At 36.4% G+C, this 27,197-nt stretch overlaps 1 protein-coding gene across 1 annotated transcript in view; it reads right to left on the minus strand.

Moving 5' to 3' along the window:
• The window catches only part of Hr39 (Nuclear hormone receptor FTZ-F1 beta), a 331,622-nt gene that overhangs the window by 272,302 nt on the left and 32,123 nt on the right, over positions 1–27,197 (minus strand). The gene's annotated exons all lie outside the window — the stretch shown is intronic.

The raw sequence follows: 27,197 nt of genomic DNA on the forward strand, positions 1-27,197 counted from the left end.
ACGACTTTGTTGATAAAGGCTTTTTATTGTGTTCATGCAATCATCTTTTCAACATTTAGTTTCTATACTATGAATCCTGTAACTCTAAAACAGTGTCTGCAATGTATGACTTGGGTAAATTTATGTTCCTAAGAGACTCATGAAATTTCTAGTCCTTTCTCGATTCTCATCTCGAAATTGAGATCAGAACTCTCATGTATCTCGTCTTCTGCACATTAATACGAATGATATGAATTGATGTATACCAGTAACTACCGTGTAATAAACCCATAATCACACACAGCCGCGCACAAATAAATTTTTTGTTGGGTGGGTGTCCAATATTACAAGCCAGTACGTCTATGCAGTATTGAACGGGTGTTATTCTACACCCGAAAATACGATAAGTACGTAATTCTAAAATACTTCCACCTGTATTTTCAGAAAAAAAATAATAAGACTCGATTGTTTTTATATAAATGCTAATGAAGTGTAAGATAAATTTCCATGCTACATCAATCATTTCCCTGTTTAAATTTCCATGCTACATCAATCATTTCCCTATTTAAATTTCCATGCTACATCAATCATTTCCCTGTTAAACAAGTATAGTTTTCTTTAAAAACTGTACAGTCCGCAGCAAAAAACCTGCAACATGAGCATGTATGTTTACTGTGAAATTATGCCTAACAGCACAGGGAATCAACAAAACGTTTAAGTGGCACAAATCACCTCGGCGTCCTCCCCTGCACATTTATTTTGGAATAAAAGACTTCGCCGTTTCACAATAAACTTACATGCTTATGTTGCAGTTTTTTTGTTGTGCACTGTACAAATGTATGTTGAATTAGAAAGTTTTAGGGGAGATCCGGAGCCGTTCACACAGTTGTAGTATATCTGGTATCCCTAATCCAATTTCTCATCCTGTTCTTCTACTCTAGCCAGCTAATTTGAAGGAGTATAAATAATGCTATCTCTAGCTCTCATTTGCAATGGAAAAGCAAGGACTGGCTCCCCCTTCTATGCTACCTTAGACGTTCACCTACCAACGTTAAGTTGGTTTGGTTGGAGTTTAGCATCCCTTTAAAGCATACAGGCTTTATGAAACGTGGGTCAGTAGTTTAAGGTTGAATTCGAACCGTAATGTGTTCAATTATTTAATGCTCTCCCACCGGGAATTGAAGCCGGGAGATATGTATCTAGTTTCTGGACTAGTGAGGAAGGCTTCAGCTCTTAAAGTGGATCGTAAGTAGACAACAGTGGCGGCTCTTGAGATAAGTCACACCGGTAAAAATTTAAATTTTACCGTTACAAGGTACGGGGAGAGAGGGATAAAATTTAATTTTTTATCAGTGAGACTTCCCTCAAGAGTCGCCACTGGGAACAGTTAGTTAGTAATGGATCGTGGACTTCGATTTAACATCGGCCATAAACACTTTTCATTACACATCTCTGATCTTTAAACTGTTAAGGAAGAAACTGGCAACAATAGTTCATTCTAAATGGTGTATGTTAATGCAACTATACCGATGGAAGTTAACGGATATATCTATTAAAATTGTAACTTATACCAATAGTAAGTTTTTAATGCAGTTTTCGATAAATTTTTTGCAATTTTGGGCACGTTTCAAATTAGGTCAGATTTATATTAAAATCATTTTATTTCGGTCGCATAATTATCGAAAGAGACAGGACGTAAGTAGGGACAGTGTCCTGGGCAAGGAGGGCACTCACGGGGGTCCACCGGGTCCGGAGTCCACATCAAAACTTCCTAAATCATCATACATTTGTACACTTTCTCCGTAATACTATACTTGTTTAACTGGGAAATAATTGATGTAGCATTAAAATTTGATCTTACACTTATAGTTGTTTAACTGGGAAAGAATTGGTGTAGCATTAAAATTTGATCTTACACTTATAGTTGTTTAACTGGGAAATAATTGGTGTAGCATAAAAAATTGATCTTACACTTATACTTGTTTAACTGGGAAATAATTGGTGTAGCATTAAAATTTGATCTTACACTTACACTTGTTTAACTGGGAAAGAATTGGTGTAGCATTAAAATTTGATCTTACACTTATACTTGTTTAACTGGGAAATAATTGGTGTAGCATAAAAAAAATGATCTTACACTTATACTTGTTTAACTGGGAAATAATTGGTGTAACATAAAAAATTGATCTTACACTTATACTTGTTTAACTAGGAAATAATTGGTGTAGCATTAAAATTTGATCTTACACTTCATCTGTACTCTCTCTCTTATAAAAATCATCTAGTTCTATAATTCTCTTTTCTGAAAATATAGATGGAAATATTTTACAATTACTTGTTTTCTCGACGTAAAATATTACCTATGCACAACTAAATTGCCGTAGTGACTTGTAGTATTGGACCTCCAAGCTTTGACCTCTCTCAACAAAAATTTCTGGATGCACGCCTGTCCTGGGTCCGACACACGAAACCTCGATTTCTCTGTAAATTTGGTGTAATTTTAGGGGTGATTTTACAGTTCTTAATATGATTTATATTGAATTTGGACTCCTCCCGAAATAAATTTCGGCGGACGTGCCTGGTAAGAGATGATGATTTTCAAGAGATACTAGAACGTGAGGTTGGCCCAAGGATGTTATAAATAGAAAAAATGAAATGAAATTTTTGAGTTTTACGTCCCACGCTTATGCCGGTTAGGCTAAAGGAGACGGTGATGATGAGTGATGAATTAAATGGTGGAATGAAGAAAGTGGGAGAACCCCGAGAAAACCCACGCACACGGGTTATAAATAGAGGATCTGCCCATATGTATCTTCATCCTATTAAATCGATGAAGCCAAAAAACAACCGAGCATCGGCACGGCTGATTGGCTACTCTCGTTTCTGCCATCGTCTGATTGGCTACTTTCGTTTCTGCCATGATTGTTGGCTCAAAACACTGCGATCCTATTGGGCGGAGTGGGCAGATTAGGGGTGGCGAAACTGTGATGTATGGCTTCAAGATTTTGTTGTAAGGGCAGATCCTCTATTTTATAAGATCCTTGGGTTGGCCACAATTTTTTTTCTTTTGGGGAGACATGTACGAATTTTAAACATTCCATTTCAAAAGGGATGCGAGACGGAGGATATTTGTAACGATTATTCCACATTTATCACATTTCCTGAATTGCTGGACATAACTGTACGAATTTTGATGTTTATTTTTCTACAGAGGATATGAATTGACCATACATTGCCACGAATTCCATATAGACGAGGTGAAAGTGAGAAGGGGATGAACAGTATTCAATATAATTTTAACATCGCTATCAAAGCATGTTCTCTGATGAGAAAGCCTTATTTAGCCTCCATTTTACTTGAGATAAAACCAATAACCATACAATCTATGATATTATAGCAGAAACAAATTACCTGCAGGACATTTCCACATGACCAGCATATCCTTCTGCTTCACTCTTTCATATACCCGCTTGGCTAATGTCTTCCTACAAGTCTCAATTGTCAGACGATTCAATATCATTAAATAATAAGCTCCTAAACAGAAATGAATCCATGCGGCCATATCAATAATAATTCCACAAAAATCCCTGTCTCCGTTTATCTGGGCGAGAAAAATTTCACGAACTACTTCGCGGACCAACGTAAATTTTGGTCAGGATATAAAGGTTCTAAACTTCGGAATTGAGAAATGAAATGATTTTTTTTTTTCAGTTTTACGTTCCACGATTATGTCGGCTAGACTAATGGAGACGGTGATGATTAGCAATGAATGAAATGGTAGAATGAAGAAAGTGGGAGGAAACGGGAGAACCCCGAGGAAACCCACGCACATGGTGTTTGTCCACCACAAAGTTCACTTGGCGGGAGCAGGGTTTGAACCCCGGACCCCAACTTCGGAATTGAGTTCGCTGATGGAAGTGATCAAACTATTTGATCTGAAGATATGTCCCCCCCACCCTGCTCCAACAGGGAGTTATTAAGATGAATTGTCTCTTGGTTATATGCAATCCAACTGTGTCTAAATCAGGACGCAAAATATCAAAGTCAGACGCACTCGCCAATCCAAAAATGATGATCGCCAGTATCTCTCACGTACAAATTAAGAGAGGTCCCTTCCTCCCCACCCACTGGCCTTTAGTTTGACAAAGTAAGAGATTACATGAGGACATACAATTTCAAAATTGACAATTAGATTCGGGATTGGATTGGACAATTCATATTAGTGACAATTATTTTCGTGCGAAACAGAAACTACGCAGCCCTGTGAGTTTACGCAGAAACCATTCCTACTGAATAGTGGTCGCCAGCTCTAAATTTCTAGTCGCCAATGGCGACCGGAAATTTTGCGCCCTGAACTAAATGTCGTATAGGTATACCATTCGGTTACTTTCAATATTCCAACAAAAATCTTTCACGTGGTCTACACGTGACACTGCAACTTGCTTTTCTTACTTGGGCACGTTTCTGAATTGCAATGCATTTCAACCAATCCATATTACAAAATGTTTCATACAAGAAAAAAGGAAAATGAAACCTCATTCTATGTTTCATTTCTTTCTTTTTCTATTTTCCTTAGAAGATAGTAGAATTTCTTCACGCATTTGTAGACGCCAAAGTGAGGTCTTCTGAGTTACTTGGGAATGCGTGGATTAAAGTTTAAGAAGTTTTGGTAAACTCTAATATGCACAACACTTTTTTTTTTTTTCGTGTTTCCTGTATTGTCAAAGATAAGTCAGTTTTGTTAAAGAATCGTCGTTTCTGGCCTTCACAACTGAAACGTAGTTATCTTTATAACTCTTTTTTTAAAAAGAACATTCCCGTTATGAAGGCTGGCTGCGTTAAGGCTAACATACACTAGCGTATTTTCAGCGCGCATTTTCGGTCCGTAAAATGATGTCGTAAATTTCGGTCCGTATGTCGGCCCATACACCTAGCGTAAAAATAGGCGCGTAAAAGAAGAAGAAAAAGAAGCGGTCAGTTTTCGCTCTTCCTTTTGCCTGTTACTTCAGCACGCGGTCGTTTTCCAGTTTGCTCAAGTTGTTTGAACAGGACAGATCTATGTTTTAAATGCAGGTCCTATAAACATTATGCTATTAAGGAAACGAATAAAAAGAAAGAACAAAACAATAGAAACATTTGGACTAGCAAGTGATATTCAATGTAGGAGTACTTTTTATTTCTTTTCATAGTATCGGAATGTGAAAATTCCCATAGAATATTTTAACAAAGTTAAATCAGACAGATTAAAAAAAAAAAAAGAAACAAACAAACAAAAACAAAAGCTAAATCCATGATTTTGCGAAAGTAGTAATTCAATTTAATAAATTTTCTCACTAAATTTGTTAGATTTCTCGAATAAATAAATAAATAAATAAATCTACCCTCTGTGGCGTAACATATCTCATGGAACCAGGGCCTACCATCCAGCTTGTGCCACTCATGCCTTTAGGACAGGGTGCGAATCCCGGGGCGGAATTTCCTTCTATTTTGTTTTAATCTCTTCCAAAAGCAACAAATTGAAACATTGGTCCCTCACAAAGCAATCAACTATCTCCTGTTAGAAACTATTGTATCCCCTTTCAAATATACACAACCTAATTCGCGCACTGCTATTGGGTAATATATGCTCAGCACATCTGCTGCTCTTGTAGAATCTAGTCCTTAATGAAAGGGTCAACAAAAAGAAGGAAAGTCAACCGTCTCCAAGTACAAACAATCCAAGTTTTAATTTCGAAATGTGACTTGAAAAGCTATTTAAAAGTTACAAAGAATATCTAGAATAATTAAAATTTTATATTTAGAAAACGAATTAACACTTAATCTGGGATATAACATAACCAAATGAAAACAATATCAATTGTATTGTTGTACTTTACTAATATGAAATGCGGCAACTAATTCACTCTCCTGTTTTCTTTCACAATCTTTGAAGCATAGCATTTGTTCTAACAGTGACGATATTAATGCACCATGCTACATTACATTGGATAGTACATTTGGTCATAATAAGAAGTTTTTGGAAGTTAAAATATCTTTTTAAGATAAAAAAAATACTTTACCTTAAATACAAGTAATTTTTAAATATATAAGTGCTTGTGTTATCCCTTATCCATTTAGCAACTGTAGAATAGATTGCTTTATATTTAGAATAGTTCTCATTAGTGTCGTAACTAAGTTGGGGGGCCAGCGGGGCGGTTGCCCCGGGCGCTGATAGCAAGAGGGTGCCGAAGGAGCAAGAAGAAAGGAAAGTATTGGAAATGAAAATAGATTTGTTAAAAATTTTCTTGCTCGCTACGCCCGCAATCCAAATGTTTCAATAAGAGTTAGAACAAGTTTTTACTTATTACTTTAAAAAAAAAAAGCTATTATATATGATTTTTTAATGACGATGTGACATACATGCTGCCAAGTAATGACTTACAGTGTAAACAAGAGCGTTTTCAAAATCAGAAACGGTCACAGTCTTAAATACGTACGTATTCGGCATTTTGATGATGATGAGTTTGGTTAGTTAATCACGTTTTTCTAACCAATCGTTTTAATCATGACGGTGAGAATAAAGGTATGAAAAATGAAAGGAGTGAAGAGACACACAAGTTGTTGTTTGCGCGGGAATATTAAAAATGAAGGTAGACAAGGAGAATAACGTTCTTGAAACAGTTTAGAATAGGGGCTTAATGGGTCAGAACTTTACTCCACGAATTTCGTCTTTTTCAAAGACTGATGAACTACCAGTGTTTTTTTTTTTTTTTTTATTTCATTGACATATGAAATGCTTCCAATTTAAAGAAATTTATTTCTCCATTAACTACTTGTATCGCCAGGATTCTTTTTTGTGCTCACGTATCTAGTTGTGTGATATTTTTTTATTTATCTACATACATACAAAACACACACACACACATACATTATATATATATATATATATATATATATATATATATATATATATATATATATATATATATATATATATATATATATATATATATATATATATATGTGTGGGTGGGTGGGTGGGTGCGTGTATTTTAATATTTTTATTAATAAAAGTAACCTTAAATTCAGAATTTTCAGTCATTAAGAAATTAAGTAAGTACTATAATTTTAAACATACACTATGTGATCAAAAGTATCCGGACACCCGGCTGAAAATGACTTAGAAGTTCGTGGCGTCCTCCATCGGTACTGCTGGAATTCAATATGGTGTTGGCCCACCCTTAGCCTTGATAACAGCTTCCACCCTTGTAGGCATACTTTCAATCAGTGCTGGAAGGTTTCTTGGGGAATGGCAGCCCATTCTTCACGGAGTACTGAACTGAGGAGAGGTATCGATGTAGGTTGGTGAGGCCTGGCACAAAGTCGGCCTTCCAAAACTCCCAAAGGTGTTCTATAGGATTCAAGTCAGGATTCTGTGCAGGCCAGTTCATCATAGGGATGTTGTGGTTGTGTAACCACTCCGCCACAGGCCATGCAGTATGAACAGGTGCTCGATCGTGTTGAAAGATGCAATCGCCATCCCCGAATTGCTCTTCAACAATGGGAAGCAAGAAGGTGCTTAAAACATCAATGTAGGTCTGCGCTGTGAGAGTGCCACGCAAAACAACAAGGGGTGCAAGCCCCCTCCAAGAAAAACACGACCACACAATAACATCATCACCTCCGAATTTTACTGTTGGCACTACACACGCTGACAGATGACGTTTACTGGGCACTCGCCATACCCACACCCTGCCATCGGATGGCCACATTGTGTACCGTGATTCGTCACTCCACACAACGTTTTTCCACTGTTCAATCGTCCAATGTTTACGCTCCTTACACCAAGCGAGGTATTTACCTGCGTGATATGTGGCTTATGAGCAGCCATTCGACCATGAAATGCAAGTTTTCTCAACTCACGCCTAACTGTCATAGTACTTGTAGTGGATCCTGATGCAGTTTGTAATTCCTGTGTGATGGTCTGGATAGATGTCTGTCTATTACACTTTACGACTCTCTTCAACAGTCGACGGTCTCTGTCAGTCAACAGACGAGGTCGGCCTGTACGCTTTTGTGCTGTGCGTGTCCCTTCACGTTTCTACTTCACTATCACATCTGACACAGTGGACCTAGGGATGTTTAGGCGTGTGGAAATCTCTCGTACAGACTTCTGACACAAGTGACACCCAATCACCTGACCACGTTCGAAGTCCGTGAGTTCCGCGGAGCGCTCCATTCTCCTTTGTCACGATGTCTAATGACTACTGAGGTCGCTGATAATGAGTACCTGGCAGTATGTGGCAGCACAATGTACCTAATATGAAAAACGTATGTTTCTTGCGTGTCCGGATACTTTTGATCACGTAGTGTATGTAGTAGCCAAACTACATTTTGGATTTCAAGTACGAACATTAAACATATTCTTTACCTCCATCGATCAATATTAAGAAATTCGCAAATACTGTCTCTTCAGAGTTTCCGTTACATTTCACAAAATATTTTTGACCGTAAAACAATCAAAATTAAAATCTTTATATGGTCACATACAGAATAGAATTACAAAAGTTTACAATTATTACTGGAAATTGATGCTGTTACCCATTTCGAACATTTTTAAGTCACATAGTTTCTAATGTATTAAAATTTCATTTCTTATATATAGTATGAAACGTAAAAAGTTGTAATTTTTTATAACTTTTCTCAAAGTGGATTTGTGTACAGCAAAGGCAGTTTTGTAAGTTTAACAAAAAGTTCAAAATAAGCCTCTTGAAAACAGCTTTGTAAAAGAATAGAGAATGATCACTTTCAGTTGTTGTAATAGTCTGTGCAAGCAGCATGATAAAAATTCAACGTAGCATAACAAGAACAGCTGTTTCTCTTATTTGTAAATAAATAAATAAATAAATAAATAAAGGAAGGAAGCTTGATAAGGTGAGTGTAGGGGCGCCGAATTCTACTTCACCCCTGGCGCCGAAATCTCTAGCTACTGCTCTGTTTTTCATCCACCTTCTAAACATTTGTATTGTTTACTAACACTTATCGATTCGACTGTGATATTCCTCATTATTGTAATATATATATATATATATATATATATATATATATATATATATATATATATATATATATATATATATATATATATATATAATTTTTCGAACTTTTAATATTCTCATTCAACGGACGCAAATTCTTATTAATTAATACACTGAGAAAAGTCCGTTATCCGGACAGCGGTATATTGTACAATTATACGGAATCATTATGTTTACTACAGAAACCTGCACGGAGCATACGTTATCCATATGCTACAGACTTTCCCCGCTTAGATGTTACATCATGCCGTTGCAGAATGTATGACATCTAATAGTCTTCCATATATCACATACGTATACGTATGTTACATACGCCAGTTGTATGTTACATGCGTATATCTGTATGTGAGTTCCTGACCATCTATATACAGTTCTTTCGTTCGTACAGAAAGTACGTTTATTCGAAACATGTATGCGGAAAGTATGTATAAAATGTGCTTTTTTCAGTTATACATTTGCTGTACGTTAAGTCCTAAAACTACATGATTTACACATGTAACCTACGTTTTTAAGTACGCCACATACATTTTTTCTGAGTATATAATTTCACAATACGCCCTATGTCCGTCTCTCATGTTAGTGTATAAGATATAAGAAATTTACAGCATTCAATGTAAGGTCTACTGAAAAGCTTTTGACACAGTAAGCAGACACTTTTGATCGATGTAAACCAACTTTTAAATTAAAAAATGATTGATTCTAATGACTGGACCAAACCACATGTTCAAATTAAATATAACAAATTTGGTATTGTTTTTAAAATAATTTAGTTAATTGTAAACAAATTAATTTAAGTTGTTGGCCAATGTAATGACTATTAGTGAATATTCTACGTTTGAACGCATCGTTGGATGATTAACAGTTAATAAAAATATAATGAAACTAATTGTAAATCTGAAGTGAAGTGATTCCAATAAAAGCGTATAGATCTAATTAAATACTACTAAAATTATTCCTCAACAAAGTCTTAAAATTCACTTAAAATAGGAATATTATTAACAAATGTGCTGTCCATCGGCGATTAGGGGCGTGAAGGTAATTGCTGCCCCCACTTTTTTGGCTTTACACTATAAACTAATTATATGCCCCTTACTATTAGTAGTGTTTTGTCCCCCTTTTTAGTGTTCATACCCAATTGCCGTCACTGGTACTTTCCATTTCAAGCGAATAGATCTGTGTTTTTGCGCAACTACAATTGATTACGAAAAGTAAGATAATTTTAACGCTTGATTAAAATTATTATAGTTATTTAGTATACTAAATATTAAATTTGTCTTTAAAAAAAAGGTTTGCACGTGTATGTTATATGGGAACATAAGAAACTGCAAATAATAAAATGTGGAGTTGTTACAAATGATTATAGCTGTTTCATGAATTTGGCGTAGCTATCATATTTGGCATATTATCACGAAGCATTACCACAATATAGACCTTAATTTATTTAATTTCGAACTTAGTCAAATTCGGTCCAAACATTAGCTATTCACAACACTTTAATCTCCAATTCACCTCAGATTAGGTTATTTTGAAACAAAGTTAAACTATTCTGAACGACTGGTTTGTTTAAATTTCACTACATGTTGGTACAAACATCCAACTGCTTATTAAAATTAACTCAGCTACCCAATCTTAGTTCAGATTTCTTTTTCAAATGAAGTTTAAACTGTTAACTCATTAAAGACACTTTGAACCAAGTCCATTCGTTCGTTTAAATTTATTATTATTATTATTATTATTATTATTATTATTATTATTATTATTATTATTATTATTATTATTATTATTATTACATTTGTTTCACAACTTATGAACCAATAATTTGAAGCAATCTATGTCGGAAGAGTTTCCATTTACTGATTCAGAAAATATCGTTTTATTTTAAATTTTCATTTTTCTCAGTGTAAAGATCCGTCGAATTGTATGTTTTTAATACTCATAGTTCTTGTATTCATTGAATAAGACATATTTCACTGTAAGAAAGCGTAGTTATAAGGAATTAAGCAGAAAGTAAAAAGAAAAATGTAAACAAACTTGTATGTTATACGAAACTGAAAACAATTAAATATCAATTAATTTCGAAGCTCTAGTAGTAAAAATGACAATAAAATAACACTATTAAGTAAGAAGTTGTGTCAAATATTATATAAATCCTCCTAACACTGATGGACATGCTACTTATAAACATAATAAAACGATTGAGTTGATTTTGAATTTAACGTCCCTTTCAGCAGCGAGGCTATATGAGACGAGACCTACTGATTAACATGGAATCCGAACCACATGAGCTCCCACCGGGTAGCAAACCTGGATCTCCCACGCCAAAGACACGCACGCTAACCGTTTAGCCACAGAGGAGCTCAGTAAAATGATTGAGTTGTTCGTGAAAGAAATTATTTAAGTGTCAGATATTCATTGTTATTTAATATTTTGTGGTAATAGACCTTAAGTTAACGTTTATCTGGGAAGAATTGATAGTAACCACACCACAAAAATTGAGAAATGCTTTAATGGTATACTACAAGTTAACATGAACTATTATGAGTGTAATCCTGTTTCCTGCAAATGGGTGTCATTTCAATTTTGGTGTTTGGTATGTTCTGTTTTGAGTCTACTTAAGCTTTTCAAATAAGTGTTGGTACAGTCCCCATCATGACGAGATATAATAAAATGTTGAAAAATATTCAACATAGCTGGCACCCTGGATTGAACTAGAACTTTTAGGCTGAAAAGCAAGCACACTAAAGCGAGCAGTACAATGATTGTGCTATTTAGACTTAGTATGTGAGCATTAATGGTGAAATAGGATTATTAGGTATATTAAATTTAAATATATGTACAATCTGAGGTTTGAAATAATTCACAAAGAAAGAAACCTTAGGCCATGTATTGCGGTTTCTCACATTTTCTTTTTCACGAGTAATGTTAAGATCACGGGAAAAAAAATAGTGACTTTCTGAACCTATTTTGTTACAAGTTCTTGTAAAATTGAGAATGTACTTAAAATAACAAGCAGCAGGTGGTCGAAATAGCAAAAAATTTTCACCGAATTTCGATAGTCAAACGCAATTTTTTGCTGTTTTATCAGGCAGATATCGAGATAATATCTTGTTGAAGGTCAGGATTATTACTTTTCATTCTTAAATATACCTAGTAGGTACCTGTAGCCTCTATGCTGGTAGTGATTTCTTTCAAAAATATTGTACGGGTAGCGTGGGACAAAACAAAATATGAGAAAGCTGAATTTGAACATTGTTTGGTGAAGGAGTGTTCTTCATAAGAGCGAAATGTAATTTATCTTTGCTACTGGGGACATTTTTATTCATATTCGACCGGAGAGAACCAAGTGAACGAGAAAGTATGTCTGGAAGTAACATTTTATGTTGGTTGCCAGGGACGTATGCAGGGGGTGGGTCCTGGGGGTCCGGACCCCCCCAAATTTCTACTTTTGTGTAAATTTAGCCTAATTTTAGGGACAATTTTAGGAATTTTAATATAAAATACCCTCAAATTGAGTTTGGACCGCTCCCGAAATAAATTCCTGCGTACTCTACTGTTGGTTGCCCTTACCTTCTTTCCCTTCTCTTGCTTTCTCTCTCTTTTCTAAATAGCATGACATTTTTAGTTTGTCGGGAATTGGTCACATGCTATTAAAAGTCATGTTATACTTCTTTTTTTAATATCAGAATATGAGCAACTCTAAAGTGTGACTTCATTTTTCTGTGTGTGTGTGTGGGGGACTAATTGTCAAATATTAATTTAATGTTAAATTCGTAGTCGAAAGACATCATGTCCGATTGGATTGGGTTTGAATTTAGCGACCTCTCAGACAGCGAGGCTATATGAGAAGTGAGATCCAAACTGCGTGAGCTGCCGAGAATCGAACAGGATGTCCTGCGCCGGAGAAGCTTACGCTGACCATATAGCCACGGAAGAGCTCTCATCATTTGCGAATTCTAATTAGAAAGTATTGGATTTAAATACCTTTTCCTCTATGTACTGAAAATTAATTATGAATTTTAATTAGGAAGCAATGTCTCGTTTTGTGCAATAGAAAATATTAATTTAGCCGAAATCATGTATTGTATAGAAAGACTGAAACTAGATTGGAATGATGATTTCTGGTGAGTCTACAAGCAAACCTCAGGAACGATTCGCGAGGACAACACAAGAACAGGTTTTCTCTTCTGAAAACAATAAGACCAGACCGGGGAGAAGGCCGTGGAAAGGGCAAGAGACCACCTGCTGCTCGAAAACCCTTTCATCTGAGCCGTTTTTACGCGCCGTATTTACGCTCGAAGTTAAAAGCACCCAGACTTTTCCAGCGTATGAAAATTCGGTACGTAAACGTACGCCAGGTCCCATACACTAACGTATTGACAGCTGCTAACAAGACTAGCGCAAGAAATTTTATGGCTACGGCTGAAAAATACGTTAGTGTATGGCTGGTATTATGGCCACTGACCGCAGGTTGAACGAGTGTAAATATTACCTTGTAGTTCTCTCTACAGAACAACCAACCAAGATGGCGATGAAGAGAATTCATGCGCTGCAAGAGAATAAGAAGACGTAATACCTTTTCTTTCTTTCTTTTGTTATTGTGTTTCCAATTGTTTGTTCGTTGAGAATACGTGTTGTATTGAAGGACTAAATGTCATAAACATGAAGGAATAAAACGAAGTATTTGTTGTTTCCCGCCTTTTATAGATAACGTGTGTGCCGATGGTGTTATAGTAATTTGTAATGTGTTGTTCAGTTCGTTAAGAGGGCACTGCGAGCAGTTATCCATCTTTGACCAAGTGTTGCTAGCTCCCAAGGGAGTTGATATACCAATACTTCTGGACTCACTTCATTATATGACGATTATATATTGATTTCAATGCATTATTCGATTGTTTAATGACGCGATTAATCGTTATTCTGATAGGTGCTTCCGAGTTTTCTCCACTTGCTTTTTTAGTATGGGTTGGTTCGGAGTCAAATGTCCAATTCAAGAATATGAGATGCGGACCTACATCATTATCATAGGTATTCTACCATTACTGGCAGGTTACTTGCCGCAACTCAAAAGCTCCCATGCACCACCGTCTTCGGCTAACCTCTTCTTCACGTACGGTTTTTCTGTTTTAATATTGTCCATCAATTGTATCCTCCTCCTCCCTCTCTTTCCTGCAGACATACCTTCTAGCACGGTACGTGACGTTTGGGCGCCGCCGTTTGGGCGCGAAGCCATTTGGGCGCCAGACGTTTGGGCGCGAGTTAAATTAAAAAGTCATTATGTTAGGCGCTGAGTACTAAGTTCGAATCAAGATATCACAAGGTGTCTACTGTAGTGGAAGTCCTTGAATTATACTGGATTTTGTTTTACATACTAGAAATACTGGAATTTCAAAATTCTAAAAACTGAATTAACAATTAAATTTTGTAAATTTAAGTTTCAGCCAAAGTTAAGTGTGCTTTTTATTTGATAACTTTTCAAGCCAAAGGTAAGTAGACCAGACTAGATATGATTGACTGCATTACATACATAGTGAGCTTATTCCATTAAAAAACTTAAAGCAGGACTTCTACTGTAGTTATGCAATAAGTGTGAATGTCAAACACATTTCTAGTGGCTAAATGACCAATATATGTACACTTAACTATTATTTTTCACTTTGAAATCGTTCTTTTTTTCCTTTTGCCACTTTCTTTAGTGCAAATTAAATGCTTACAATGGGATGAAAAACAAAGTGTGTTAAGTTTTGATTTTTATATCGGAATGTTAATATAAAAAAAAGTGATACTAGAAATACGGCATACTGCAGTTCCTAAATTCAATGTCTTAGACACCCTGTATTAACATCTTTCCCTCAACTCGATTAGGATTTAGGATTTTTAGATTTCTGGGCTCTCGGCATCTAAGGCCATTTAATCCGTCACGTTTGAGGGAGCACACTATCCGGGGAAAGGATTGGGGAAGGAAGGAAGCGGCCTGGATCTATAAATTAGATACCACCCCGGCATTATTAACAGTTCGTCTGATTCCTTCATTTTCTAGCTTTCTTATATAATACAAAAATTAGATCATTAGATCAGAAGTACAAGAATAGTGAACAAGCGAAAAATCAGTCCATGACGAGGTTAGGCAACAAATACCACAAACGCATTAAACTATTTAATTTAGAAAATATACAGATAAATGAGGTGAGAGAAAAACAAAAGTGTAGGAAATGTATATATCTTGATTCGCGCTTAGTTTTCAGTGCCTATAGCTTACTTTATATGTCGTAAATTGTGATTTTTACTATGTATCTCGCGCCCAAACGTCTGGTGCCTAAACGGCTTTGCGCCCAAACGGCAGCGCCGAAACGTCCGCGCCCAAACGTCCTGTCCCGCTTCTAGCACGCCCCCTCATGACAGAATTCCTTCTTAGTCAATGTCCCAGTTTCTCTTCCTCTTCTCAACAATGTCTACAACTGTTCTTTTCTCCTCCGCCATTTCTGATACTCCGATTAGTTTTCCGCTTGAACCAACTCATTTTCTTCATTCTTCTCCACACCCACATTCCGAGAGATTTCAGTCGTTTACCATTATTTTTGCGTAATGTCCATGTGTATTTATCTTTTCATGTATCACCAGTCTTTGTACGTCGTATAATTGTCTTTAAACGGTGCTTTGAAATCCGATGAATCATTAGGCCAACTTTGTATTGAGATTGTGGATACGGTATTTTATATCCGCACAGACCTCTTAATCATTAAGAGCCTGCCTTAACAAAAAAAAAAAAAAAAAAAAAATACAAATTTTACCATTTTTCTTTTGCTTGTTTATTCATAAGTGAAAGGAGATAACAAAATGCAACTTAGCACAATCATAGATAATGTTATTCTACAATATAAAATGTGAACCTGAAGAATGTTCAGTGTTGCCATCCGTAGAAATTGCAGTGTTGCCAGAATAACAATTCCCCTAAAATCTAAGTTAAGACAGTGACTAGAAGAACGAACTCAACTGCATTTGATTACGTATCATGTTGTTTTGGTTCGCTGTGAACTACTTTTTAAATAGTAGTTGTATTTGGTTTGTAATAAACAAAATAGTTTTAACATATAGTTATTAAAATTAAATAATAATGATATTTAAAAAGTAGTTCACAGCAAACCAAAACAACATGACATGTAATCAAATGCAGTTGAGTTCGTTCTTATAGTCGCTGCCTTAACTTAGATTTTAGGGGAATTGTTATTCTGGCAACACTGTAATTTCTATGGATGGCAACACTGAACATTCTTCAGGTTCATATTTTCTGTTGTAGAATAGCATTATCTATGATTGTGGTAAGTTGCATTTTGTTATCTCCTTTCACTTACGAATAAACAAACAAAAGAAAAATGGTAAAAATTTGTATTATTTTTAGTAAGGCAGGCTCTTAAGAAGACATAATGATTCAGCAGCACCCAATCGTAGCTTCGAGTTCCACTGAAGAGCATGGGTGTTTTTAATTACCCTTAACATTTCTGTCGAGTTTTGCAAGTCCTCTCCGTTGGTCTAGTGCCTGGCGTACGTGCATTTGGTGCATAGGGTCTTGAGTTCTATTCAGTGGTGTGATTCAAATCAATTAACAACCAGTTCTGTGATTAGCACAATACGCTGACTTACAACTACGCCAAACAGGAAAAATAAAATGTGAGTCCTGTTTCATATCTTTTCACGTCAAGACAACGCAAAATGTATGTTTCTGACGAGAAACATACATGTTAAAGAAATTAGCTGCATTTGCAATCTGCAGAATTACATATCCTTGACAAAACACTAGACACACACATACACAAAATCAAGTGACATTTCTCGTTTGCAGATTGTCTCTTAAAGGCTGGAAATGGTAAATACGAGATGTGTTTAAATAGTATCGAACCTCTGGTAGCAAAAATACATTTATTGATTTGAAAATCCGAAACACTAATCCTCTTCAAAGTAGTCTTCTTGGTATGCACACACACATCTCCCAACGCTCCCACCAATGTTGGAAACACATCTAGAACGCAGGGTTTGGAATGGTAAGCAACGCATTCCGCATGATATCTTCTATAGACTCAAATCAGGTTCCTTTTAGTGTCATTTTCAGCTTGAAAATTAACCAAAAAGTCACAAGGAGCCACATCGGGTGAGTAAGGAGACTGACGAAACACACAATGTTGTGTTTCGGGATGAAAGCCTGAATCAGATTTCGCGGACACTCTCCTCATGCCATAATTCTCGTTCAAAATTGAATATACCGATGCGATTGAATGGTTTCCGCTACGGTATCGCCAAGCTTTTGGCAAAACTTGAGCAACCAGGTTTTTCTGTCATTTTACAAAACAAATGAAATCCAACGACCGCTCACTACACGTCTTCACTCATTGGCCGACTGCCAGCGACTGACGCTTTCTGTGGGCGCAGCGTTGCCAACCTGATCAGAAGATATTATCGTACTTAGCACTTAAAATTATCGTTTTTGTCGTATAATTATCGTATCCTTTTGTTTCTGGTCTCAATATCAAGTTTTATTGTTATTATTATTACGAGGTAATTAACACCAATGCTTGCAGCTAAAACTGTATTAAGCAATCTGCATAGGAAACACGATTAAAGCTTAATTCTTTACCAGTCTATCGAAAAACAAAATCTAATTTTCCTTCAATACTTTACATGCCTTACTTGTGAAAACTTATCTACATTATCTAATTACCCCTTCTTGATTGGTTTCCTGAGTATGTTGTCGTTGTTCTTAATTTGATTACAGGTGGGATCACGTAACAGCAGTACAAATACTAGTAGTGGTTTGCATCAATTTTACGTTACATCTCATACAGTATCGGTGTTCAAAATGTACGGTGTATGTTACACCACAACGATTTCCGATTAACCAATTATGTCGTGATAATAAACATGTGTAAGCAGGTAAATACGTTTTATGATTTTAGGCTACGATAAAGGTAAATTCTACCTAGGGTATAACATAAAAATATTTAAATTACTACAATATTAACTTTAATTTGCCTGCATTATTTCCTCTCTAGACATTATTAGTTTTTGTAATTTTGTAATTGCATTTTGAGAAATTCTTACTCTTTTTCACGTAATGAATGAAATTTCGACCAGGATTTGTTAAATTGATCTCCTATTATCGTACAGTAGCTGTCGTACAGTGTACAGGCGTAGAAATTATCGTATGATTCGATAATTATCGTACATGTTGGCAACGCTGCTTTCTGCGGTCGGGAAAAAAAATCACGACTGCGCGTGAGTATCCCATTCAGATCTGCACTGAAGAAAACCTCCCGAGCTTCATTGGTTTACCCGGGAAAAGATAAGGTTCAATACTTTTTGAACATCCTCGTATGTAGTAATACTCAAAATTTGTACGTCCCCCCCCCCCGTAAGTATTGGATCTAGAGGTGAAATTATAATTTCAACAACACGCTCTGGAAAACTGGTGCAAACAGGCTGAAAGACACCACCACAGAATTCTTCTTCTATTCCTATTGGGAGAGCTCTGACATTTTAACTCATTACGGTGGATCAGATTCCACCTTAAGCTGTAGGGTTATGTCTCATACAGCCTCGGTGCTGAAAAGGGACGCTAAACCTCAACTATATAAACGAAAAATACTGTAGACTCCTGTGGAAATAAATAAGAAACTCATGTATGTTCAGTAGATCTTTTTTTTAAGTGATAACATGATCACTTCTGGTGCGAAAAGTTCAGGGTTCACCATCTCCTTTATTCTAAAGGGCATAAACGTAAGATGTTAAAAGATTTAATATAACCTGTAACCATTTATGTTAAGCAATAACAATTCTAATTTTATGAAATTTAACGCAAAATGGGTAAGAAAAGTTCGATTTATTTTGACAGACACGGCACTGCGTGGACAAAAAAGTGACGGTAACTGCTCCCAAAATCCCTCTCCTCTTCAATCGCCGCCGCTAGTACTTATTGATAGCGTTACAAATACACGCATATATCTCCACAACGATGTTTCACTCTTCAGTGACAATTACGTTATCAATTCCACAATCATTGACGATTCTTTAAAAGACCATGGTTCTCCTGATGGTAGAGAATCTATCGGCATGCAAGACAGAGAGAGCGGGAATCAAGAGAAAAGTGAGTTTATTGACTTGCGTTGAACCGCTGCCAGCTCCAATGTCACACTAAGAATGGTAATGACACGATTGTAGAAGCAATGCAGGCAACACATAAGGTACTTCTAGTTCAGTCACCAGGGGAACCAACCGACATCATCAAATCTCTCGGATTGCTAAAAATAAGTCAGCTATGTTGATTATTTTGTTATTCGCCAATTACATGTGGTAACACTATTTCTCTCCAAAATAACCCTTCGCACGGATGTGGTTTTACGACCATTTTCTGGCTGTAATCCATCCTCTTTAAGTCAAAGTAGAAAACGTTGAAGAAGAAGAAAAAAACAATATATCTTCTTACACTAATGATCTAAATCAGTGTTTCGCAAACTTTTTGGGATCGCGGCACTGTTTTTCTTAAGGGTGTAATCTTATGGCAATGAGAACGAAAAATAATCTAGTCTTGGTTTTATTCAAGCGCCCATGTTTTCCATAGAAGCTTAGACTGCAGTAGAGTTGTCTACAAGATAACTCGGTATATCTAAATCAGAATATGTCTGGTTCGTGTTGTATCCCATCCTATTAGTATTGAGACATCAAAATATATCTCACATGAAGACAAGTATATGTTGCTACTATTTATTTACACAAGCACCCTTCTCATAGAGTGTTTCTTATAGAAACGATTCCGTGCTGTTGACTGGAAGATGTTTTACTTATTCAACACTTTAAAATTTTGTTACTAAATTCTTTATATATATATATATATATATATATATATATATATATATATATATATATATATATATATGTGTGTATGTGTGTGTGTGTTAGGGATGGCCACAAAGTTTCGGTTCAGCGGAACCGGTTCTCGGAGATCCGGTTTTCAGAACCGGTTCCAGATCTGGATCCGAAAACCCGGTTCCAGAACCGGATCTTAGGAACAGGTTCCAGATCTGGATCTGAAAACCCGGTTCCAAAACCGGATCTTAGGAACCGGTTCCAGAACTGGATCTGAAAACCCGGTTCCAGAATCGTATCTTAGGAACCGGTTCCTTCAAAACCCTGCAAAGAGAACAATGCGCTTGTGCCCTCCCCGCTCAGACTCGCTTGTGCCCCCAGAAAAAAAAATTGGGCCACCAGTTTTTTTTTTATTTATTTTGGTCCACCAGTGGGTGTTTAGCCAAATGAGTTGGCCAGTTTGCCTGTTTAACCATTGAGTTTGCCAGTTACCCAGTTTATTTAGCCAAATGAAACAAGCGGTCGCCGTCTGGGCGCCTGCCTGTCGCTTCCACGATTTCATCTAGCACACTATTCACAGCCTTCCAGCAGCTCGGGTTTAGCGTAGGGATCGTCACAAAGTTTCGGTTCCACACCTGGATCCGAAAACCCGGTTCCAGACCTGGATCCGAAGAACCGGTTCTAGACCTGGATCCGACGAACCGGTTCCAGACCTGGATCTGAAGAACCGGTTCCAGACCTGGATCCGAAAAACCGGTTCCAGACCTAGATCCGAAAAACCGGTTCCGGAACCGGATCTTCTAGAACCGGATCCGTTCAGACCCGAAAACCGGTTCCAACAGGAACCGGTTCTGGCCATCCCTAGTGTGTGTGTGTGTGTGTGTGTGTGTGTGTGTGTGTGTGTGTGTGTGTGTGTGTCTCTGTCTGTCTGTATGTTATTTGCGAATTTTTCAATTTTGAGCTCTCCATTCGATACAGCATCAAAGACTATCTGAAAAAAGTGATGAAATTTTTTCACATCTCTCGTACCGTTCCCAAGTTATTGGCCAAAAAAAAAAAAAAAAAAAAAGTTCCGATTTTGTGGATATTTAAACAACCATATCTTGGAAACCGTAAATCATAGGGAGATGATATTTTGCGAATATTAGCCAGGGAGGGGCTAGAGGGGGCACTGCCCCCTATAATTTTTTGCACCTTCTTAAAAAATAACGCTAAAGAGAATCTTCCAACTGATTCAAAACCAGTGAAATTTTTGCAATTATATTTACCAAATTATATTCTACCTACTCATTTCTGTGTAAAATATATATATATATATATATATATATATATATATATAATTTTATTTTTTTTATAATTATTATTATTATTATTATTATTTGCTAGATGCGCCAAACTTCCATTGCCTTTACCCATTTCGAAGAATTTCAAACAGTGTCCTATTACTGCAACCATGACAAGCATCCAAGGATACCAAATGCACTACCAAACAACAGTATCATAACCCACAACGTTAGTTGTGAATATTTATAAACTGTATTGTCTCGCTTATTTTGGAAGGTAGAAAACAGAGTGCAAATGTTGAATAAAACATATACTTTTATTTTGTATTGGTATAATTTAAAATTGCTGTAATATAATTTTGTTTTAATGTTTTAAAAAATAAATTCTTCAATTTTAATTATTAATATAAAATAAAGTACCTCGCAAAAAAGGTTGTATTAAGCATACAAAAATGAAACAAAAATTTAAGATTTCGATAATTCAAAAATAAATACACATTTTGTAAATAATAAATAAATGTACAATTTTATGGTGTTCTTTGATGTCTTTGTCATCGCCCCCTCAGTCTTCATTTCGACCCTCCATATAAATCAGGCTGCTACAGGTCTGCTGGTCTAGAAGGTTAATTGTTCGATACTTACTATGGCTTTATACTGTTTCTTTCAAAATTATTTCAATACATTACTATTTGCACAAAGATACATGCATACAATTTGATGCAAACAAAAAGTGTTAATAAATTCCAACGCACGAAAAACGTGACTGTTCCTGATTTTAATGTCTGCATACTCTTCGCAGTTATTTCAATACAAAACATATTAAAAATAAAAAAAATAATATAGACTTTTACGACACCTGAAATATGATATAGAATTTTAAATTAATTTCACTTTCTATTTGATGTGAATGACATTTCCACAGTTTCTTTGTTAGAGTCGCTTCTGGATATTACCTATGTGAGCTAGCATAAATAATAATATCTTGTGAGTGTAATGTACGCAGAGCTTGTGTAAAGTGGTTTTAAAATAACCACGCGAGCCATACTTACAGGAATGATTAAATGGAATTGCAGGTAAGTCCTATTATACATCATAGACTAGAAACATGTACTTTTTTGTAGGTTACGCATAGAAGTTATTATGGTTTGAGGCGAAAGTGTGGGAATTCGGAGTAGGATCAAAACGTACGATCGATAAAGTCTCATGCAAAATATACGTACGAAATTTAATAAAACCACACTTTGCCCATTGAAACCCACTGGGCTGTTTTTCTTTAACTGGGGTTTTTACAACCCCGGTTGCGTTATTATTGATGGACAGGCCATCGAAATTTGGATTTTACTAATAATGTAGCGTCCTTAGTTTGCAACACTAAATACTATTTATACCAATGTAAGTTTTCGTTTAACATGTAAATTTAAAATGTGTAACAGTCTGACGTAGTGCCATTTGAAAAACAATTTTGTTGGGTTGGCAACGTTGTTAACCTTGTGGTATCAGAGTAAGTCAGGCAATGTCCCCCTGATATATATATCCTGACGAAAATGCCAGGCTAAAGGCGTTAAAGTTGGCCATCAATATTGCATTGTTAGTAAGAGAACCAAGTTTAGTTTTATGAATATATCGTAGAACTTAAAAACAATTCTAAGGTGAAAAAGATCAGTTATCATCCAATTTCAAGTATTTCTGGGAACACTTTGTGTCTGCATTCAGTATAACAATATTCTAAACGATTTAGGACATGTATGCGGACTTTGGACAAATTTTAGAGTGTATAGAATTCTTTCTTTCGATCATATACGGTACATATATATATGAACTGAAATTTTTAAGAGAAAAATTTACGGCTAAGATGTCAACATAAAACACTGTTCACAGTTCAAAGCTTCCAGATAAAAATTCTACGCCGAACATTTTTCGATTCCAAATACATGGAAGTTCGCCGGGATCGCAATACTGCAAATTATGGATGCGCCAAAATATCAAATAATACTTTCGACCAGTGATGAGCACAAGTCTTGGTCTTGCAGTTTTTGCAAGAGTCTTGCATGGAAGATCAAGACCAAGACCAAGGGGTGCAAGACCAAGACTTTTGCGCAAGAGTCTTGCACAAGTACCAGTAATACTTATTTCTTTCATATAGAATGTTAAAAAGAAGGAAAAAATCATTACATCTATTACTTGAATTTCTTGACTTCAGTAAAAATGCCGCTGAAGTAAATGTGTACCCAGTAGTTTATGCAATCCGTGTGAATCGATCTGCCTCTGTAGCATTTAGCAACAGTATGTCGTTTTCTGAATTGGTTGTTTGCGTTTTCTGTAGATATTACTCGTTTTCAAGCCACACAGGTGTCATCTTGCATCTTGTGAGCTTTTTTGGTGGACAAACACCGTGTGCGTGGGTTTTCTCGGAGATTTTCTGTTTCCTCTTACTTTTTTCATTGCACTATTTTAGTCATTTCTCATCATGAACGTCTTTCTTAGCCTTGGTTCATAAGCGTGGTACGTTAAACTAGATACTTCATTTCATTTCAAAGCATATTAGTGGTGTTCTTTCAAAACTAGAGAAATGTAGTATTGAACATCGGTAATTCCGGGAACCGGTCAAAACCCCCACAGCCAAAACCCCTACACTCAAGAAATGTCAAAACGCCCACACGATCGGTCATAACCCCCACAGCCAAAACCCCCACACTGGTAATCGGTCATAACCTCCAACGGTCATAACTCCCACACAAATGGACAAAACAGCCACACATAGTAACGGTCACAATCCCCACATAAATGGACAAAACCCCCACACAAATGGACAAAACTCCCACATGCAGAAATTGTCACAACTGCCACACAAATGGACAAAAACCCCACACAATCGGTCAAATCTCTCACACTCTGAAATGATCCTGGTTGTATGTCTTGCCCTTGTACTTTTTAATAACATTTTTTATTCCACTTAAACTGATGTTGCAACTATTCTTCTTGCACTGTTTTGTAATGACAGAAACACTAAAGTGGGCGTCGTAAAGAGCCGCAACAAAGACCTGCAATCACGATATTTTCAGAGTGTGGGGGTTTTGTCCATTTATGTGGATATTGTGACCGTTGCTATGTGTGGGAGTTTTGCCCATTTGTGTGGGAGTTTTGTCCATTTGTGTGGGAGTTTTGGCTGTGAGGGTTTTGACCGTTCGTGCGTTTGGGGGTTTTGTCCATTTGTGTGGCAGTTGTGACAATTTCTGCATTTGGGAGTTTTGTCCATTTGTGTGGGGGTTTTGTCCATTTATGTGGGTATTGTGACCGTTGCTATGTGTGGGAGTTTTGTCCATTTGTGTGGGAGTTTTGGCTGTGAGGGTTTTGACCGTTCGTGCGTTTGGGGGATTTGTCCATTTGTGTGGGAGTTATGACCGATCGTGTGGGCGTTTTGACATTTCTTGAGTGTGGGGGTTTTGACCGTTCGTGCGTTTGGGGGATTTGTCCATTTGTGTGGGAGTTATGACCGATCATTTGGGCGTTTTGACATTTCTTGAGTGTGGGGGTTTTGGCTGTGGGAGTTTTGACCTAGACCCGTAATTCCGTATACCATTAATGCCGACTACATCCGTTGGGAATTTTTAGTGTACGCTCATAAAATGAATATCGAAAATAACATTTTCATGACATTGACTAAAACTTAGTGCATGTGACCGCAAGTTTGATTTCATGGGTGAATGCCTATACGTTGAATAATTGTTTATCAATATAACTTTTGGCCTCCTTAGATATACGGCACGTCGAGGATTGAGCGTTATAACATTATACTACAACAATAAATCTATATTATAAAACTGAAAGTGATCACGTTTGTGATCCTAATATCTTGAACCACCCAACCGACCTCGATCAAATTCTCAACAAAGAAGAATTTTAGGCTTGGAACGATTTTTATCGTTTTACTTCGACGGTGCGACGTAGGAGGGGGGAAGAGGGAGATATATTTTTAAAAAATAAAAATAAAAAAGTGACTGTCTTTGTGACTTCATCACTCTCGAACCAGTCGATCGATCTCAATAAAATTTTCAACATAGATGAGGTTTGGATTTCGGATGTTTTTCTCATACCACTTTGACGGTAGACCTTAGGGGAGGTGAAAATGTACAAAAAATAATTAAATAAATAAAACTAACTCTTGAACCACCCGACCGACCTTGACAACATTTTCAACATAGATGAGGTTCGAACCTGAGATGGTTTGTCATATCACTTTGACGGTGCAGGTTAGGGGAGCGTGAGGGGTGATATATATATAAATTAGCCCCTGAGTTGAATACTGACACTTCCGATACCGTTTACGAACAATTTCAGCCCCGTAACTTAGGGGAGGGGCATAAACATAAAAACGATAAAAAATGACCAAATATTAGTGTCGAATCCATAGTTTTCGAGGTCGCTAAGATGAACAGTGATACTTCCGATCCCGTTTCAATGCAAATTCAGCACCGCAACTTGGGGGAGGTGGAGGAAGGAGATATATAAAAATGATCGAAAATGATCATTATCAATGTCAAATCCATGGTTTCCGAGGTCATTGAGATGAACAGTGACATTTCTGATGCCGTGCCTCGGAACATGGGGGAGGAGGAGATATATAAATTTATTGAAAATGCCCGATATTTATCAGTGCCGAATCCATAGTTTTCGGGGTCTCTGAGATAAACAGTGACCTTCTGATGCCTTTTAAATCCAAATTCAGCCCCGCAACTTGGGGAGGAGGAGGGGAGAGAAATATATAAATCATCGAAAAAGTCCAATATCAGAGAACCCTTTAGTAATAGTAAAAAGTGACTGACTAACAAAACATATTATTCTTTAAAAAATTTAACCTAACGAAGTGGGTAATTGATGCTTGTAATCCATATTCACAAGTGAGACTGATTTTGTACAGTTATTTTAAATAACTTGGAGTTTGATGCCGTTATCTTGTACTTCTAATATAGATCAAAAGTATATATATCAATTGAGTTTACACAAAGGACATAGACAATTGAGTCTTTTTCAGTTTCGAATTATTCTAAAATATTAAAAGATTTTGTTATAATAATTATTATTTTATTTTTTTCTCCTTTTTTTTGGTCAGTGTTGCTAAACATATCATCAGCAGCAACGGCATATTAGCTATTCTGACATTATTGGCAGGTTACTTGTTGCAACTGAGACGCTTCGATATACGATGGTCCTCAGCAGGTCTCTTCGCCTTGACTAGCGATTTTCTGTTTTAATGCCTTCCTTCAACTAGTCTCCTTCGCTCCCTCCCTCTCATTCCTTCCACCATACTTTCTAGCACGTCCCACATAATACAGTTCCTCCTCAGCCAATATCCCAACCAGTTTCTCTTCCTCCTCTTGACAATATCTAAAATTCTTCTTTTTTCTCTTACTGCTAATATTTCTACCACCTTCTCATTCGTTTTCCGTTCAACACAGCTAATTCTCTCCTTTTTTCTCCATGCCCACATTTCGAAAGCCTGCAATTTTTTAAATCGCTTTTGCGTAATGTCCATGTCAGGGTTGGCTGTTTTAAACCAAGGTGGTTTAAACCAGCTGTTATTTTTCAACAACAACAAAAAAAAAACTAGTTTAAACCAAAACAAAAAAAGTGTAAGCGTAAAAGTGTAAGTGTTCGTAAAATCTTAATGAACACATTTGTGGGTTATCACGCTTCACTCCCGTATATCATTCGTATTATATACAGACTTAAATTCTCCATTCATTACTCAGAGATTATACTACAAAAGCAACTTATATATATATATATATATATATATATATATATATATATATATATATATATATATATATACAAGGGCAGATCCAAGGGGGGCTAAGGGGCTATAGCCCCCCCTTGACGTTCAGGTTTACACTGGATAAAATGGGCTTCAATTCTGCTTTATACTGGATAAAACGGCAAATTATGGTTTAGCCCCTCCCTTGATCATATCCTGGATCCGCCACTGTATTTTTTTTTTTTTATAGTT

The sequence above is a fragment of the Thermobia domestica genome, chromosome 7 (genome assembly GCF_964235325.1).
Source record: "Thermobia domestica chromosome 7, izTheDome1.hap1.1, whole genome shotgun sequence".
NCBI lineage: Eukaryota > Metazoa > Arthropoda > Insecta > Zygentoma > Lepismatidae > Thermobia > Thermobia domestica.